We start from the raw sequence: 20,779 nt of genomic DNA, 5'->3' as shown, positions 1-20,779 counted from the left end.
CGACATATGTTTTCAACGTTTGTGTGTGTGTGTGTGTGTGTGTGTGTGTGTGTGTGTGTGTGTGTGTGTGTGTGTGTGTGTGTGTGTGTGTGTGTGTGTTTTCTGTAACACCAAGCTTCATCCGTAGAAGGAATGATGTTTCATAAACGCGTGTCTCCATTTAACGTCAGTGATAGCTCGCCCATTCGTCATTGTGCTCATCGTCCCATAGCACATTGTTTCCATCAAAACTATGGCTCATCCATATTTCCCTTCTTCCGTGTAACTGTATCCATATGGCTGTATGCATGATTTTCACTTCTTTATTTACCAAACTAATGTGGATCAGTTACTAGTTATTTCACACACACACATGCACATAGTGCAACAAGACTGTTTTGTTGGTATGACTATTGGTTACATGAAACACCAAAAATATTTTTCACATGTATTATGCATAAACATTGTAAACATATGTGATTACTATAGTAACATATATTTTGTCTGGCTAAGCATATTTTTGCCTCGACATTATAAGCATTATTATGTGAAGTGACATAAAACCACAAAGTAAAATACCTTGACAAATTCCCGAGAGTTAAGAAAGAATGTGTAATATGTATGTTGCCCGAACGAGCTTACAGGACGTGTTATCTCCCCCGCCACCCCCCACAAGGCACCGTCGTAGGCGAAGACTTAATTCCTGACCACAGGATCCCGTGGCAAGGCTGCTGCCACTGAGACACCTCGTGCCCAAAGGTTAATACCCTGTCCAACCTCCATCTGCTGTTATAATTTCATGCAATCTGGCAGGCATGAAATCTACCAGATTTGTGCAGATGTTTGGCCTCCTTCTTATTCCCTCCCACACATTATGTACATGTCTCCTCACTGTCTCCCTCGCTTTCTCCTCAACACCACATTCAGCAACTATATGCGTCCGAAGATTTTCTATTGGATTACAATTGGCCCCTTTAGGGTGACAAATCCAACAAAATAGTCTGTGAGTGCAGCTCAAACCAACGCTTGACTGCCCGACTTGTGGGTATTGGACTGTGGTCTTGCACCATGCAAGTAGACTGTGGGTCTGGGATGGGATTATGCTTGCACCAATGGTAGAAAAGTTATCTCTAGAATTTTTATATACTCCTCTGCAGTATGTTCAGCAGCACCTCCCCACCACATCCATCCATGCATGGAGGTTGTTGCACGACAGCTTCTCGTTGTCTCATGGATGTGTCTTCAGTCATATCTTGTATTACGTAATTGCCGCCACTGGCGCCCAACTACTCCGACAGATGTGAAACATTTCTCATCGGTGAAAATGATGGACCTCCAGAAATCTAATCCCACAGCCGCATACGCCTCAGCAAACTTTTCCATGTTTCCTTATGTGCCTCTGTTAAGGTTTCCTTACGCGCTGAGATGAAACATTTTCTGCCAGTCTCCCGTATTCGTCTCCTGGTGGTTATCGGGTGACACTGAACTCCAGTTTCCTTGTGTGAGCGGCACTTGAGAGTGGTGATCGTTCTGCTGCCTTTTGTGGTCAGACTCCCCGTGGGAGTTACCGTGGGCCTCCGTGTGCCGAGGTGGGATAGTCAACGTATTACACTATAAGTGTGTCGAATGAGGAGTGATTGATCCACGTGTAAGCTAAGTTTGCTTAAATATATGGTTAATTAAATACGGTTTTTCATATACGTATTTAAACGAATGAAAAGGGAAATAAAAGATATAGATGGGGTGTGGTGGAAGTATTGTGATCTGGCACTGTGCTCAGACCAACTTACCTCTGAACTGTCGCGTATAATTATGAATCAGTTATATATTAACCTTCATTACTAGGGATGACGCACGGTGATACCAATACACACACACACACACACACACACACACACACACACACACACACACACACACACACACACACACACACACACACACATATACACACACACACACATACACACACACACACACACACACACACACACACACACACACACACACACACACACACACACATATGCACGTGTATACAAAAGTTCACTTCCTTGTCTCGTTTGCACACACACACACACACACACACACACACACACACACACACACACACACACACACACACACACACACACACACACACACACACACACACACACACACACACACACACACACACATACATACACGTGAGTAAAAAATTCACTTCCTTGTCTCGCATGCACAGACATACACACGCACGCAAGCACGCACGCACGCACGCACGCACACACACACACACACACACACACACACACACACACACACACACACACACACACACACACACACACACACACACACACACACACACACACACACACACACACACACACACACACTGAAAACATGTGTGGAATCACTGGGTGGTTTGGAATCTATATTTTCCATTCTTACTTTCGTAAATACAATCTACTTTAATTTTTCTTTGTGTCCCTATGTAATGAATATACAATGCCACATACAGTTCTTATACATAATGACATCTATATAGCCATACTATGACTGCTTAACATTAAATACGGCAGGATAATTAATATACGACACACTCAGAGCGAAGTCTCGAGTGGGTCATAAGGACTGTGTGTGTTCGTGCGTGAGTTACCTCGTGATAGTTAGAGTGGGCCGCCGTCCAGAATGGGCGCTGTACTAACCTCCGGCACCGACCCAGGGGTGGGATGTTCGAAAGCTCGAAACGGCTACTAAGATCATCGTAGCGGGTACGATAATCATAGCGCGCTCGTAAACCGCTAAGGTGTATATTCAAACAAATTTTACGATCCTTCATCCGCCATATTTGCTCTTAGCGCTACGATTTCTGACAAGCACCCTTAAGCTGATCGTAGTGTGGCATAGTGGATGTTTCTCTAATAAACAAACCGAATCATGTGATGCTAAGTTTGTTTATTCACCCTTTTCTGTGGACGAAGATGGAGTTACAAGTGGTTTTACAGGTAGAACTGGCATTACGAAGAGCGATGAGATTTGAGAGGAGCTACAGAGACATAATGGATCCATTTGCTTACAGTGGCGAACATTTGTTGACATATTATAGGTTTCCCAGACAAGAACTCCTTCACTGGTGTGCAAGAGTTGAACCACTAGTTGGACCAGCGACAAGAAGATCCCGTGCTGTGCCATGTCATTTGCAAGTGTTAATGACATTCAGATTTTATTCAAGTGGCTCATTTCAGAGCGTGTTGGCAGACACATTAGGCTTAACACAGGGACGTGTGAGCAGAATAATTAAGAGTGGCACACGTGTTGTACAGAAAATCTCTTAAGGAAGTTATGATGCCAAGAGGTAAACAAAAAGGGGGAATTTTTCGTTTCTACGGCTTACATCTGTAAATGGAGAAATGACGTTCCCCCGAGCTAGACCCTGTTTTGGATCATATAGCCCCGCTAGGTTACAGGAGCGCCCTACCACTCACGGCACGGCAGTCCCGGGCGAGGCTCGAACTCGCAATCCCCCGATTACGAGCTCGATGCTTTACCACTGAGCTATCGTGCCCCCTTACATCTGTAAAAATGCAGACCGATGCACTGTTCATTAAAACATGTTTTAAGTCTGTGGGAGTTGTAATGATACAGTCTGAAGCCAATGATATATTGTTTATTCAGGTAAAAGGGTCTCAGTTTGGATCTCGTTATTTTCAAAGTTATTATTATGTTTTGTTAATATGATGTGGATCGTTCACCCAACTATAGTTATACCCAAGGTGATGTGATTGTTCTTCAGCACTGTCTGTCTGTCGAGCCAACCCTGTATTAACGCCATCATCTCATGTGTAAAATTTACTCGACGAATTCGTTTGGTAGGGGACTCGTCACTTGTCATGTCTTGTATATATGTCTTGGGATGAATATCGTAGTTGTTTGAGTGATGTACTGGCGCGTTTGGATAAGTGTATTTAACATTTTGAAACTCCATTTTGATTGGTCCATAATCTTTCAAAGTTTATGAAATCTCTCTTCTGATTGGCTCAGCGACTATTAGCTGGGTTGCATTATGAACGTTAGGAACGGAACAGAACGGATTTAACGATCACATCATCGTGAGCTACGAGCGTTGTCGCGAGCTTTAGAAGATACACCTTAGCGGTTGTCGTAGCTCACGAGCAAAGATGGCCGCTATGAGCGAGTTACGATGATCATAGCGGCATCTCGCAACGATGTTTTGAACATCCCAGCCCAGGTGGGCTAGAGATTATGGTTTCCGAGTTTACTGTACATATGGAGTTAAATATTCTGCGTTCTGAAGATGCACTGGGGGAGCGACAAACAATGCAGATACTGTTAATAAAAATATAAATATAAACAAAATATATATATATATATATATATAGATATATAGATCTATATATCTATATATATATATATATATATTTATATCTATCTATCTATATGTATCTCTCTATATCAATCTATATCTATCTATCTATCTATATATATATATATATGTTTATATTTATATATATATAGATATAGATAGATAGATAGATAGAAATATATATATATATATATATATTAGGACTCCATATTATAATTACAAATCATAATAGATAGATAGATAGAGAGACAGATAGAAGCAGGGAGTCAGATGATGAGAAGGTATTGTTTCTGCGAGAATCGAGCAATGCTAAACATGCTTACACACTCTTAACTCAAGGAATGCTTTATAGGCACACGACAGCGCCTAGTGACCATACACACACATACACACATACTCACACACAGGCTTCTAGAACTTTCCACTCACAAGGAACACACGTGATACGTCTCCTGTTTCACCAGAATTTAGGAAAGAGAGGGCAGAAGGAAGCTAGCCATAGGACAGGCAGGTCAGATGGAGAAAGGCTTAGCAACTTGAGAGAGAGACAGAGAGAGCGAGACAGAGAGATAGCTAGCGGGACTCTACTTTATACTTCGCTCTGTGTGAAAGACTTGTTAATATTTCCAAGACAAATAAAATTAGTCCCATACTATTCTTTACCTCTCCTGTCACTACATGACAAATGGGAAAGAAGATTATCTACTCACGAAGCTACTCAAGTATAACAACCGCTCGTCCACAAGTCTAATATATATATAACTCAACTACAAGTAACCACAAAGGAGTTACAAAGTCTTTATGACATTTGGTAGCAGCGAAAAGAACGAACCTCGTCTACGAATCAACAGTGAATTCCTACAAAATATCAAGATTGAAAACAAAAAAATACCTCTCACAACCAACAACTTACCACCAGCTCCTGACAGTATTCTCTCCAACCAGCCCCCTCCGTCTCCACGATCATCACGCTGATGTAGAAGTGATCACACGACGTCTTGCAAGTAGTTTAACAAAGTACTGATACAAACAATCTTGAAATTTCTACGACGAACCAACGAACTACAACCATCTACAATCAACTACAAGTAACAACTCTACGAGTCATCTGTATAATCTTCTACACGCACCTACAAGTAGCGGCAGTCGTCATCCTACAACGAGTAAATCACAAGAAAAAAGGACCACGAATACCTCGAGGAAGAAAAACGGAACAAACAAACGAAGAGTGAGACACGACTCATAACCACCAGACCTCACCCTCCTCTCTCTGCTACATCCACCCAACCCCCGACGCTGACGCAGGAGTCAAGAGGTCAAGACGACGAAGCAAACACCTAGTCCATATTCACAACTCACCTTACTCACTCGTCTTCACTCAAGTTGTTAGGACTCCATATTATAATTACAAATCATAATAGATAGATAGATAAATAGATAGATAGAGAGACAGATAGAAACAGGGAGTCAGATGATGAGAAGGTACTGTGTCTGCAAGAATCGAGCAATGCTAAACATGCTTACACACTCTTAACTCAACGAATGCTTTATAGGCACACGACAGCGCCTAGTGACCATGCACACATACTCACACACAGGCTTCTAGAACTTTCCACTCACAAGGAACACACGTGACACAACCTCTGCTACACCAGAATTTAGGAAAGAGAGCTCAGAAGGAGACAGGCCATAGAACAGGCAGGTCAGAAGGAGAAAGGTCTTAGCAACTTGAGAGAGAGACTGAGAGAGCAAGACAGGAGATAGCTAGCGGGACTCTTACTTTATACTTCGCTCTGTGTGAGAGACTTGTTAATATTTCCAAGACAAATAAAAATAGTCCCATACTATTCTTTACCTCTCCTGTCACTACATGACAAATGGGAAAGAAGATCATCTACTTACAAAGCTACTCAAATATAACAACCGCTCGCCCACAAGTCTAATATATATAAAACTCCACTACAAGTAAATACACAGTCTTTTTATGACATTTGGTAGCAGCGAACGTATACGAACCTCGTCTACGAATCAACATTGAATTCCTACAAAATATCAAGATTGAAAACAAAAAAATACCTCTCACAACCAACAACTCGACCAGCTCCTGACAATATTCTCTCCAACCAGCCCCCTCCGTCTCCCCGATCATCATGCTGATGCAAAGGTGAAGAGGTCACAGGACGCCTTGCAAGTAGTTTAACAATATATTGATACAATCTTGCAACTTCTACGACGAACCAACGAACTACAACCATCTACAATCAACTACAATTAACAACTCTACAAGTCGTCTGTATAATCTTCTACACGCACCTACAAGTAGCAGCAGTCTTCATCCTACAACGAGTAAATCACAAGAGAAAAATACCAAGTCCATATTCACAACTCATCTTACTCATCTTCACTCAAGTTACTCATCGCTACTCATTCACTCACCACAGCTACCAGTGTGGGAAGTCGACGTCATCATGCGTGCTTGCTGAAAAGACGCCACGTCAGTCAACACACCAGCTGCACCACCACTCACACCATTCCCACCACGGTAAAAATTAGTGAGTTACATAGTTACTTCATTTATACAATACACAGTGATAGACAATAAGCTTCTGCACAAACATATAAAACGTGTTGTATAGTTACAGCTTAAATACACATACTTACTTCAGTTATCTGCATAACTCAAACACTAAATAATCACCAACAATAAATATTCTACACTGTATATATTCATTCATTTATTATAACATTTATTTACTACCAACGAGTGTTACCATTTATACCTACATAAAATACGTGTTTCGTACATACAACTATACATTATTACATCTACAAAGTAATAAAGAAAATATACCATCACAGTTACTCAGTGAGCAATTAAAAGAACTGTATTTAACATTTATTAATTAAAGCTACCTAGTGGAAACAGACAAATTAAGTTACAAGGTAAACTAGAGAGAAAAAAAAAATGGCCAACACAAATGACGTTAGCAAGAGTGAACATCTTCAACACAATCGTGAAGACAATGATTTCCACACAGTGCTGACACACATAATACCCACGATAGGTACAAGTGAACAACAAGTCAGTGTATATAGTTAATACTGTATATAGTGTATATATTTTTTTTATATAAAATAACAAAATATGGGACTATATAATATTTTCAGTAATACCTGTGCAATATAAAATACACTTTTAAAAAGTATCCCAAGGAAATTAGCCAGTAATTATGCAACCATGAACAACATGGAAAAAGCGTACACAAGCGAAGAAAAACAAACTATAGAAAATCAATACATACAAAAAAAAAAAAGAAAGAAAGAAAAAGTAAGAAAGAAAAAAAGAAATAGAGTAAGATCACATAACAAACAAATGAAAATAAGTGTAAATGTTACTACATATGTCAAAATACCACATAAACTACAAACAAAAAAGCAAATTGTTGCCTCCACAAGCAAGTGGCATGACACATCATATCATCGACCGCAGCATATGTTAGGACTGCAATTATAACAATTATGTAACTCCATATTATAATTATGTAACGACAAACGATTGCATTATGTTACACTTATTACAATTATGTAACTACAAATGATATGTAACAATTATGTAACGACAAACGATTGCATAATGTTACACTTGCTACAATTATGTAACTACAAACAATATGTACCATTCATGTAACAGTTGCATTAACAAGATGTAACATTTATGTAACTTTAACTACAATTATGTACCTACAAACGATATGTAACAATTATGTAACGACAAACGATTGCATTATGTTACACTTGCTACAATTATGTAACTACAAACAATATGTACCAATTTATGTAACAGTTGCATTAACAAATGTAACTTTTATGTAACTTTAACTACAATTATGTAACTACAAACAATATGTACCATTTATGTAACAGTTGCATTAACAAGATGTAACTTTTATGTAACTTTAACTACAATTATAAGGCCAAGACACTTATGTAACAGTTGAATTAACAAGATGTAACTTTTATGTAACTTTAACTGCAATTATAAGGCCAAGACACTTATGTAACAGTTGCATTAACAAAATGTAACTACGATTATAAGGCCAACACAATTATGCATTACCACAATATTTTGTAACAATTCATAAAATGTTACAATTATGTATTACCATTGCACAATTATATGCGTATGTCTGTTATACATACACATCTCACAAAATGTATAAAACTTGTTTAAAATATAATATTACTAAATAATCACTATTTACTATAAATATTATATGTATACAATATTCATACGATTATGTTACTTTTACAATATTATGTATTTCACTTAATTAACTTATAAGTTCATTATAATGTGTATATAATATGTATTAATATGTTATAACTATTAACTGTCGATGGTACGCCATTTTCGCGTGACCGAGCAATATGTTAGGACTCCATATTATAATTACAAATCATAATAGATAGATAGATAGAGAGACAGATAGAAGCAGGGAGTCAGATGATGAGAAGGTATTGTGTCTGCGAGAATCGAGCAATGCTAAACATGCTTACACACTCTTAACTTAAGGAATGCTTTATAGGCACACGACAGCGCCTAGTGACCATACACACACATACACACATACTCACACACAGGCTTCTAGAACTTTCCACTCACAAAGAACACACGTGATACGTCTCCTGTTTCACCAGAATTTAGGAAAGAGAGGGCAGAAGGAAGCTAGCCATAGAACAGGCAGGTCAGAAGGAGAAAGGCTTAGCAACTTGAGAGAGAGACAGAGAGAGCGAGACAGAGAGATAGCTAGCGGGACTCTACTTTATACTTCGCTCTGTGTGAGAGACTTGTTAATATTTCCAAGACAAATAAAAATAGTCCCATACTATTCTTTACCTCTCCTGTCACTACATGACAAATGGGAAAGAAGATTATCTACTCATGAAGCTACTCAAGTATAACAACCGCTCGTCCACAAGTCTAATATATATATAACTCCACTACAAGTAACTACAAAGTCTTTATGACATATATATATATATATATATATATATATATATATATATCTTTCTATCTATCTATCTATATATCTATATCTATATATCTATATATTTCTATATCTATATATCTATATATATCTATATATTTATATATATCTATATATTTATATATATCTATATATCTATCTATCTATCTATATCTATCTATCTATCTATATATCTATCTATCTATATCTATCTATCTATCTATATATCTATCTATCTATATCTATCTATCTATCTATTTATCTATCTATCTATCTATATATCTATATATATATATATATATATATATATATATATATATATATATATATATATATTTATATATATATATATATTTATATATATATATATATATATATGTATAGGTATTTTAGTTTGTGTAATGAATAATCAAAGATATCTGAAGTGAAGTTCAAAGTAGCTTCAACTCCATGATGTCATTTGATTTAAAAACAGGTGCCATCCTTGTCACAGAAGTTTGTGAGCATTTGGTAACCAGAAAAACTGAATGAGAATATACAAGAAGGGGGAGAGATTTCATTTTCTGTGAGGAATAGGGCTAGAAGGGATACAAATTGGAGAAAAGTGAACAGAACTCAGACTTGTACTAAGACAACGGATATTTGTAAAATATACGGCCGAGCCAGCATCCCTAACATATATCTACGTAAACCGTAGGATACAGTGGCCAGGTGGCGTCATGTCAGTGTGTGCGCCATCTGTTCATACGTGGGTGTAGGATGTAGTCCCCAAGTGGTGCCACGTCAGTGGGTGCCATTACGTCAGTGTGTGACAGTGATGCCAGATTCCCAGAAAAGTCTGGATTTCTCAAGAATTTGTGCCTGATAAAAGATTTTCAGATTTTAAAAATATAAAGTGGGTAATCTCCAGTTTGCTAAAGTAAGAAAAAGTCTTCTGTGTTAAAATACCTTCAACCAATAAGGCAAAGGAAAATAAGATAGGCGAGTTAAAGCAAGTGAACTGCGGCTTGCTGCTTTAATATATGAACGTGATTTACTCTTAATCGTTGCTGAGCACATGCCAAAATTAATACTAGCTGTTTGTCCTGCTTTTGGATAATGAAGAACTTAGAATACGTGAAAAATGTTGCTGGCCAATAAAGTTTTGCACAGTTTATTGAAACAAGGCAGCAGAAACACAGCTTACTGAAACAAGACAACTAAACAAAATTCAGAATAAAGCTATTGGATTTATTAATAACCCTATTATTGTAAATAAACCAATTCCCCTACAAGTATGAAGGAATGTTGCCTCCCTTGCATTATTTTACAGATATTTTTATGACAAATACTCAGACGAAGTTGCGTCCACTGTGCCATCTCTCCACGCCTTCCCTCGTGCTACACGGGCATCTGGTAGTGCTCATGGCTGGAATGTCACACTGCCATATTGCAGAACTTCTGCCTATCAGAATTCTTTTATTCCCCGAACTGCATCTCTCTGGAACTCACTTTCCTGGAGTTGTTTCCCCCGAAACTTCAACGTACAGCTGTTCAAGTCCAGCTGTTATAGATTTTTTATGAATGGAGGACGCCAATAATAAGGGGTATGGATTTTTTTTTATTCATTTGTTTTTCCTTCCTCAAGTCTGTTATTTAAAAAAAAAAAAAAAAAAAAAAAGGAAATTTTTACTCATCGTGGATGAATCTACTGACAAAAGCTGCATCAAGCACTACTGTTTTCTGGCTAAGACGGTCGTGAAGAGTGATGTCAAGGGTTGTTTTTTGGGCCCCATTCTTGTTTAGGGTGGATATACTAGTACAGTGGACAGAAACACTGTAAGAATTTTTTGAAGAAAACAAAATTCGTTACATGGAAATTATGACTAGTTTGGGCATCAAAGTTACTAACAGGATGTTGGGTCCCATCGGTCGTTAGCAACCCATTTGAAAGAGGAAATTCTATTTTTATTTACAGTACAAAGAAGTGCATATTCCACCCCTAGGCATTATATGCCTCATAGTACCTCAAACTGCCAAGGGGATTGACAGCTTGTGCACGTGATGAGTATCCCCGTTTCTCTAATAGCCCAAAGGGATTAGATCTCTACAAGCATTCCAATTCTTCGTATGTGTGAAGCCTCACAAACTGCCTCACCCATGCCAAACCTACTGACTTTCCCTTCAGGTGGTTATGAGCAGACTCCTTGAGCAGTTCAGGGCATTAGGTCTCCTCTTTATTGATGCAGTGTTGAGTGAAAGACTTGTTTCGTGTGAGAATATACCGCAAAAGTTGAGTGATCCAACGACTAAACTCCATCTCCAGCTTCTTGACTTTATACTCCCTATATTTAATAGACTTAATAACCAAATGCAGTCTGAAACTTCCCAGATTCATACAGTCCGTAGATCAGTCATAAGACCTTATACCATAATTCTCAAGTGCTGTCTGAAAGAGGAATATATGCAGAAAATTCCTTTGCATGAAGAACTATCACGAACAAAAGTTCGTTCCCCCAGCAAGCTAGGGTGAATCCGAAACAAGTGAGGATCGAAAAACGAAGCATCTGAAAGAATCACCATTTTCGCCTAACAGATGGCGCACAATAATGTTTATGAGGGGAGTCAGGGAGGTTGAGAGAGGTAGGTGCGACGAAAGGAAGTTTGTATCTGCGTGAAGATTACGTATCTTAATCACCAGATGTTCATATGGTTACGATTGTGGTAGATGGATTACATTAACAATAAATAATGTTCGGTAGCAATATTTGTATGCGTGGTGGATGTTGTGGCAGCAACATTGGTCGAGTTGATATTATGAATACTTGTCATATTCAGAAATCACACGTTTTAAGTGTTGAAGCAGGGGCATATGATACATTTTACTAATATACAATATGATATTATTTTCAGTGTCGACAAACGGCCAGCAAGCAGATAACCTGTTATACCAAACAATATTGTATTTTGTACATTATGTTATATTCCACCCATTACCAACACAGTAAATATCTCGCAGATAAGCAAATACATTGCACATTGTTATGTGTATATCGTCAACAAATGTTACCTCCTCCATTAAGTATTGTATTGCTATTGCAGGAAATAGTGGCTGAAATTCACCTACAGTTCCGGACATATCAAACAGAAACACTCCGTCCACCAGCGTGGTGCTTTAATGCTCTCGGCATCTGGGAACACTGACAGATATGGAAATTCACCAGGTTTCGTTCAGTCGCCAGGACGAACCGAACGCGGTGATTGCCGCTGTCCATAGTTATCGGTGGTAATATAATACATAAGCAATATTCCGCCAGAAAACATACTGACAATACCATGTCATAATATGTTAAATTTCTTACAATTATGTCACACAATATACCTGCTACATAATAGCTGTTATTGTGAATGACACGGATTTCATGAGTGGTTTAGTTTCGAGTCATGAACCATGCAGCTGTTAACAATTCATCATATGACATAGTTATCAGCTTCCCCACAACTATCAATGAACAGAGAATTATCGTGACGCTTATTCTCCCTACCGTGAACCTGACATTGGTAGACCTCTGAACTCGAAGCAAGTTCACCACATACAGGAGGTTCCGCCACAGGAGGCGGCAGGGTGGGAGTGAGGAACCTGGGAGTCAGGGCAAGGGAGATGGGTGAGGTTGGGGGCAATAGTGGTCGAACTGGGGGCTAGAGGAGAGGGATAGTGGGGTAGGGGACGGTGGACTTTAGTAGACGACAGAAGCTACAGTGGGAGGGACTGATTTCAAGGTGATGATTGGGCCAAATCATTGTTTCATGGAGAACATGGAATATTACAGTCAGCCAGGAAACGTTACGTTGACGTTGCCACGTGTTGTAATTGACCGTCATGGTTTGTAACAATTCAAGACACACTTTCCACTGGGTGGCTCAGTATCCCTGTAATATGAGTATGGTGACTATTAATTCGCAAATAAATGATCGTCCCTACAGTTTGTAAGGTGTTACAGCTGTTGTCATAGTGATTGGGAATTACTTTTGTAGCCTATTACGTAGTATCATCATGGATGACGACTGACATCGCAAACATAGTGGGGATAGGCCTCTGTACATTTTTACTTTATCACCAATAAATATGAACAGTCTGAAAGTAATGATGGTCCCTATGGTTTTCATTAATATCTGTGTGGCACCAATGTAAAATAAAGGAGGATTTACTTAACCCTGGTTTATGTTACCGTTTTCTGTATGCCGTGTTTGACTGTTGATTTTGACATTGACAGTGGTTATTAGCAATATTTAGGTTAATACTGAGCAACTGTCGTATCCCCCAAGCATTCCTTTACAGATCCTCGGGCCAATAATGGTGAACGGTTGTAATGTCTGCAGTTACCCAGTCTGGGCACGTGCATATTACATCAAGAATGCCATTAGTTACAAATATCGCTTGTATTAAATGCAAACAGACATGTTTTCTGCAGTGTGTTTTGTTATGCTAAACAACAGAGAAGCGTTCACACACTATGAAATGATTAAATAAAGATACAGTAAATATGAGGACAAGCGTCCATTACCCTGTTCACGGAGAGCAACTACCGAGCCAGGCAGCTGAGGCCGAACATGGAGCTATTGCCCTGGCTGAGTAGCGATATGCAATCCATTAAAAAAGACAGGTGATTCACTGTCGTTGATGTATAAGCATGTGATCCGCTGTTCATTGTGTAGCAGTCATTACAGCCATCTCCCCTCCCCATCATACCCAAGTCTGAGTGCACGCAGTTGTCGGGAAGAGGGAGGGGCGGACAGTAAAGTGGATGTTGAGCTCGTGAATCAGATTGCTTATGTTACACGTCCTTCATACCGCGAATTACTTTATCAATGTAGGGTTTACAGTAGTCCAACATAAAGATCATGTGATACAACTGATACGGCAACTCTTTACCCACTTATTAGCCCACCTCAGTATCGCCACCTATGTCCTGGGACCTAGTCCATCCCCCTCTAGTAAATCACGGTTTCGTTTACATCGTTGCCATACAGATATTAACGAGAACCATAGGCACGGATCACTACAGTTAACTATTATTTATTGTGGCAAGAGAAAATTCCTCCCTCCCCCTCTTCTACTTTCGGTATCACAGTCGTCATCCATGATGTTACTACGTAAACGCAACAAGAATAGTTTCTAATTGCTATGATAACAGGTGTGACATCAGACAAACATTCAAGGGGCGTTTCATATATCACCATCTGATGACATAATCGTCACCATACAGATATAATGCAGTGTTTGTGTACTGTGCCACCCCGTGGGGAGTTGGTCATCGTATAGACGATATAACAAAACATTCTGATAGACTGGTAACGTGCCAAAGTCTGCATAACGTTTAACGACCTGACCATCAACTTCCATTATCAACGTTAAATTACAGCTGATTTGACACCATGTCACCAGCGTATCATTTATCCATCCCACCCTAGCTTCCAGCCAGAGTACACTTTCCCCTACGGGCCCACCCCATCATTCGTCTCCTGTAGAGCCTCCCTCCCACCAGCCAGACCACTGTTGTCCCCTCCTAACCCACCTCCCTCCTCCTGTCTCCCAGGCTCCCCACCCTGCCCCCTCCTGTGGTGCCACCACTTATGAAATTCATAATTTGCGTCGATTAATGAGGTCTACCAGTTTCAGGTTCACGGTGAGGTACGAAAAGGGTCGCGATAATTTTCAGATTAGTATGATTGGTGCGAGAATGCAGATAATGTCATAATGGCTTCCATGCTGGTCGTCGGTAAAAGTGATGTTTGACGAAAGTCGCACTTACGAAACCTGTGTGTTTCATGTGAACATAATACGAATATGTATGGTGCGAAATTAATTTATTACCAAATTCTAAAGACGTTATTTTCAGCATATTGTCAGGTGGGACATTGTTTATATACCACGAATAACAGCGCACAGTGGCAGTGATCACCGTGTTCGGTTCGTCCTAGCGACCGAGCGAAACCTGGTGAAGTTCCATACCTGTCAGTGTTACCAGATGCAGATAGCATAACACTACCTCGTTGGTGGACAGGGTGTTTGTTTGATATGTCTGCAACTGTACATTTACACCTGGCAGGTTTTTCTCAACCTCAAGTCAACATAACAAAAGTGGTGTTTTTTCTTTGTTTTCCACTTTACCTCACTGGCAGGCTATAATGAGCAAAAATAGCTCTGCATTTTTTTCCTCAGTAAACTAGCACTTTCAGTGAGGTGAATTGCATAAAAAAAAAAAGCATATTACATAGAATATAGTTACTGTTAACCTGTGCCTTAGTTAACCCATCACGTCCCGAGGTTTTCCACACCTCCGACATCCCCCAATCCCGAGGTATTTTCGAATTTTTTTTTTTTTTTGGCTAAAACCTCCGCTTTTGGTGAGAAACATCGAAAATTCATAGAGAAATCGCTCACCTGAGGTTTAAAATACTCGATCTAGGTAGGAGTACCTCCTTACCTGACTGGGTTTTCTAACAGGCTGGTACCAAAGAAAACGAGTTCTATAGGAGGGTGACTATTTCACACAACTCATAAATGGTATTTATTTATTTACTTGGTACGAATTTATATGTAGTATGAGAGTATATTGGTTTTCAAGCAGTAATATAGATATTATAAGCATTGTTCCACTCACTAACTAATCACCATACCTGACCTTCTTTTGCCACATTACCTGATCATTATTTCTGACTGTTTCTTCTTCTAATGCTATGTAAACTTTGTCCTCCACATTGTCATCGATTGGGGAATCACTCTGGCCCTGAATATCTTTACTGGCCTGGTCACTGGTAACAGGTGAATTGCCGAGACAATGGCGTGAGGGGGGGAGGGGGGAGGTTATGCGCTGTAAGGCATTGTCCCCGCTTGGCATCTTGTAGAGGAATAGAGGAAGGTGTCCCGTGTATACGTACGAAAAATCACGTGCGAAAATTGAAAATTGTGCAAATTAGGGACCTTGCAATTGCACAACGTACCAGTACGTCGCCGGGACTGGCAAATGCAAAATGTTGCAACGTACCCATACGTCGACGGGACGGGGTGGGTTAAGGCAAACCTGTTATCGTAACCTAACCCTTATCCTGACTCGACTGGTGCGGGTGGAAGAGACAGTCCATACCCATAGCCTTCATGGTGCAGACCATCAACTTACCTTGGTGCAGACACTATCAGCTTCCTAGACTTGTTAAATAGGTCTAGTGACCATGCAGTTACGTAAGTTGTTCACGCCGTTATAATCACTATGCAAAAATAAAAACGATGTCCACAACTTATGTAATAAAACAAATGCCTTCCTAGATATATATTGTGGGTCTTAAATTGTCTATGATACTCGTGATTGTTTTTTACATGACAGAACCACCCATAGACAGGTGGTTAACTATCTAGGGGTGATGGTCTTCACGTCTCTCATCACTCTACTTTCTCTGTCTCTTGTAGAATGTTTGCTTCTGTATTTGTTTATGATGGGGTCGAGGAGGTTGGGAGATGCCGTTGCCAGGATAGTAAGTTTAGGTGTATATGACGTGGTATTAATATATTTGTGATGTTCAAGTCCTAATAATCGACCATCCCTCTAACAACCTATTATACCAAACAATAATTTGTTTGCTCTGTTATAAACGTTTCGAGTTCATTCCACACATTACCAACCCAAGGTAAATTGGCCTATCTGTTATTGCCTGTCCCCGCCCCGAAGGGGCTCGAGGACGGGTATTGTTTTCGCTTGGTTAGCCTGTCTGTCTGTTAACAACTTTACGCGAAAACTACTGGTGCGATTTTGACTAAAATTCAACACTTAAAACGTGTGATTTCTGAATATGGCAAATAATCTTAATATTAACTCGACCACTATTGCTGCCACAACATCCACCACGCTTATAAATATTGCTACCGAACATTATTTATTGTTAATGTAATCCATCTATCACAATCTTAAACCATATGAACATCTGGTGATTAAGCTACGTAATCTTCACGCAGATACAAACTTCCTTTCGTCGCACCTACCTCTCCCAACCTCCCTGCCCCCCCTCATAAACATTATTCATTACTGTGCACCATCTGTTAGGCGAAAATGGCGCTTCTTTCAGATGCTTCGTTTTTCGATCCTCACGTGTTCTGGATTCACACAGTAGCTGGCTGGGGGAACGAACTTTTGTTCATGATAGTACATCCTCGCAGTTCAAACTGCTTTAACAACGAACACAATGTCTTTGATGCAGCAGTTGAAATTCGTCAATCTCAACCCCACTGAGTCTCACCATGAGTGCACTGAATAGTTCAATTTTTTGTGCCTTGACTTTTATATTGAAGGTGTACTTCAAATTCCAAAGATATTTCCCTCTGATAAAATTTTCCAACACTTGGAAGCTCAAGAACCGTCAGTCGTGAAGGCAAAGAGTGTAGTTTCATTAGGAACCCTTATGACTGACTTTCCTAGTTTTGTGAATAATGACAACCACAAAATAGAGTGAGCGGCGAATGCTTAGAAATGCTCTGAGCACTTTCTTAGCAGACTACCTAGACATAACGCCAGTCAGGTTTTGGGTAAATGTGACATGAATGACTTCAGGGGATGGAACGCCCTCTTTCCTTTACCCAGCCTAGTTCACAATGTCACTGTTCAATCTTACCCATTCGACCGCTGCGACAGGGAGGGTGTTCTCTGCTATCAATCAAATGAAGACGAAAACAAGAAAGCCCATCTCAACTTATAATAGTGCTGCAATATTCCACAGTAGACCTCTGATGACTGACAGCAAGTGCTATTGTAATGATAGATAATATTAGTCACCAGTGTAACGCAAGAAATTTTAGTCATCAATAAATGACACCAGTGTGTTGCTGGGAATTTTAGACATTATGGAAAATGGGGTAGCGTGATCTTATCAGAGAATTTTGGAGATTAAGAGAAATAGGGTAGCGTGATCTTATTTAAGAATTTATGGGAAATGTCATAGCATGATCTCATTAGAGAATTTTAGAGATTAAGAGAAATAGGGTAGCGTGATCTTATTTGAGAATTTATGGGAAATGAGGTAATGTGGTCTTATTAGAGGGTTTATGGGAAATGTGTTTGCGTGATCTTATTTGAGAGGGCATGAGTAGTTAGATATTAGCACAGCTTGCCGGCCACGCAATCTCTCCTGTACCACTCCTTAACCCGCTGCATGCCGGCTATTTTTAGCCCTATGGGTCACCCCACTGCTGGCCATTTTTCAACCTTTTTTTTTTTTTTTTGGCTAAACTGATAGATTTTGATGTGGAAACAATGAATTTCACCATTAAAATGCTCACCGAGGCTCAGAAATGAGTTTTATTGAGTCCTGCATACTCGTGTTCAGTGTAGCCGCTCTCTCACGCTCACCACGTATGTGAGAGAAAGCCGTTTTCCATGTAAGGTATACTCAGATATTTATGCTGGGAAGGTATAGCAATGTTCAGTACACTTTTCTGATCACTTATTACTTCAGCATCTATCACAATTTGCGTGTCTTTCTCACTGTGAATGCATTGTCTTACACTTGAAGATAGGTACAACCTGACTTCATTTTATACAGTCCTGGCGCTTACAAGAAGGTACTTACAACTTGACTTCACTATATAGTCCTTACACTTACAAGAAAATATTTACAACTTACACTTACATGAAAATATTTACAAAATGCCTTCATAATGTACAGTACTAGGTGAGGCACACAAACAGAGTGAGGCAGAGAAAGCATGAGGGGGAGAGTGAGTGAGTGTATGGCTTTGACAGCCTGGGGGATGGTAGAGGAACAGATACCAAAAAAAATTCATGCCTGCCAATTTTTACCCATAAATCTTGAATAATGTGGTCACAGTGAAGTTTTTTATATTACACCATTTTAAAACGGCACTGGCACTGGACGCGGCTTTATGTCAGACCGTTTTAAAAACGGCACTGGCACGTGGCAGGTTAAAGGATAACAAAACTTGCACTCAAAATAACATAACCTAAGATTAACTAAGCATTAAGGACTGAGACAGATTGCTCTTCAAACTGTGAATGAACCCAAATGAAATATAAGGAGGATCTACATCACTAGAAATATGAAACTTTACAAGCTAAATTAATATTGAAAGAATACTGAAACACATAGATATATTAATCTCGTGGTCACAGTTGAACTCTCGGGAAGATTCAAAGAATACTAATACACATGAATATATTAATCCCGTGGTCCCAGTTGGACTCTCGGGAAGATTCAAAGAATACTGATACACATGGATGTATTAATCCCTCACGTCCCAACCGATTTTCCACCAATGACTCCCCCCAGTCCCGACTAATTTTGGGAAAAAAAAATTTGGGCTCAAACCTCCGCTTTTGTTGAGAAACATCGAAAATTCATAGAGAAATCGCTCACCTGAGGTTTAAAATACTCGATACAGGTAGCAGTACCTCCTTACCTTACTGTCTTTTCTATCAGGCTGGCTCCAAAGAAAACGAGTTCTATGGGAGGGTAACTATTCCACACTACTCATAAACGGTATTTATTTATTTATTTGGTAAGAGTTTATATGTAGTACGAGAGTATTTTGGTTTTCAAACAGTAATATAGGCAATATAAGCATTGTTTACACTCACTAACACAACATACCTGACCTTTTTTGATGACATTACCTGATCATCATTTCTGACTGTTTTTTCCTCTAATGCTATGTAAACTTTGTCCTCCACATTGTCATCGATTGAGGAATCACTCTGGCCCTGAATGTCTTTATTGGCCAGGTCACTGGTAACAGGTGAATTGCCGAGACAATGGTGTGTGGGGGGGGGAGGTCATGCAGGAAAAGGCATTGTCTCTGCCTGGCATCTTGTAGAGGAATAGAGGAAGGTGTCCCATGTATACATACCAAAAATCACGCTCAAAAATTGAAAATTTTGCAAATTATGAACTTTGCAATTGCACAACGTACCAGTATGTCGATGAGTCTAGCTGTGACAAAATGTTGCGACGTACCGATACGTCGATGGGATGCCTCGGGTTAATCCCGTGGTCACAGTTGGACTCTCGGGAAGATTTAAAGAATACTGCCAAGATATTCTCTTAAGATTAAACTCGTATTACTCAAGAATCATATGCGGTAAAGTTATAGTAATTATATGAACAGTGATCAAATGGACTGTAATCAAAATGGACTAGCCGATATATTTGTTACTTAGGCTACATGAACTAAGAGGGCGAGGGTGATTTAGTGTGATGCGTTTCACAGTGACTTGAATGGACGATCTGTAATGATGGAGAGAGAAGTGGCATCTCATTCTTCAGTACAAGAGGGATCAGGGGAAAAATCACTAATTTAACTCACGTATATGAGGACTTATTACACGAGGGAGGTGGGGGGGTGAGAGTTTGGACACTA

This window comes from Coenobita brevimanus, chromosome 95, assembly GCF_032717465.1.
Source record: "Coenobita brevimanus isolate Jiangsu-jjx chromosome 95, ASM3271746v2, whole genome shotgun sequence".
In the NCBI taxonomy this organism is placed as follows: Eukaryota; Metazoa; Arthropoda; class Malacostraca; order Decapoda; family Coenobitidae; genus Coenobita; species Coenobita brevimanus.
Note: the sequence above shows the minus strand (reverse complement) of the source record.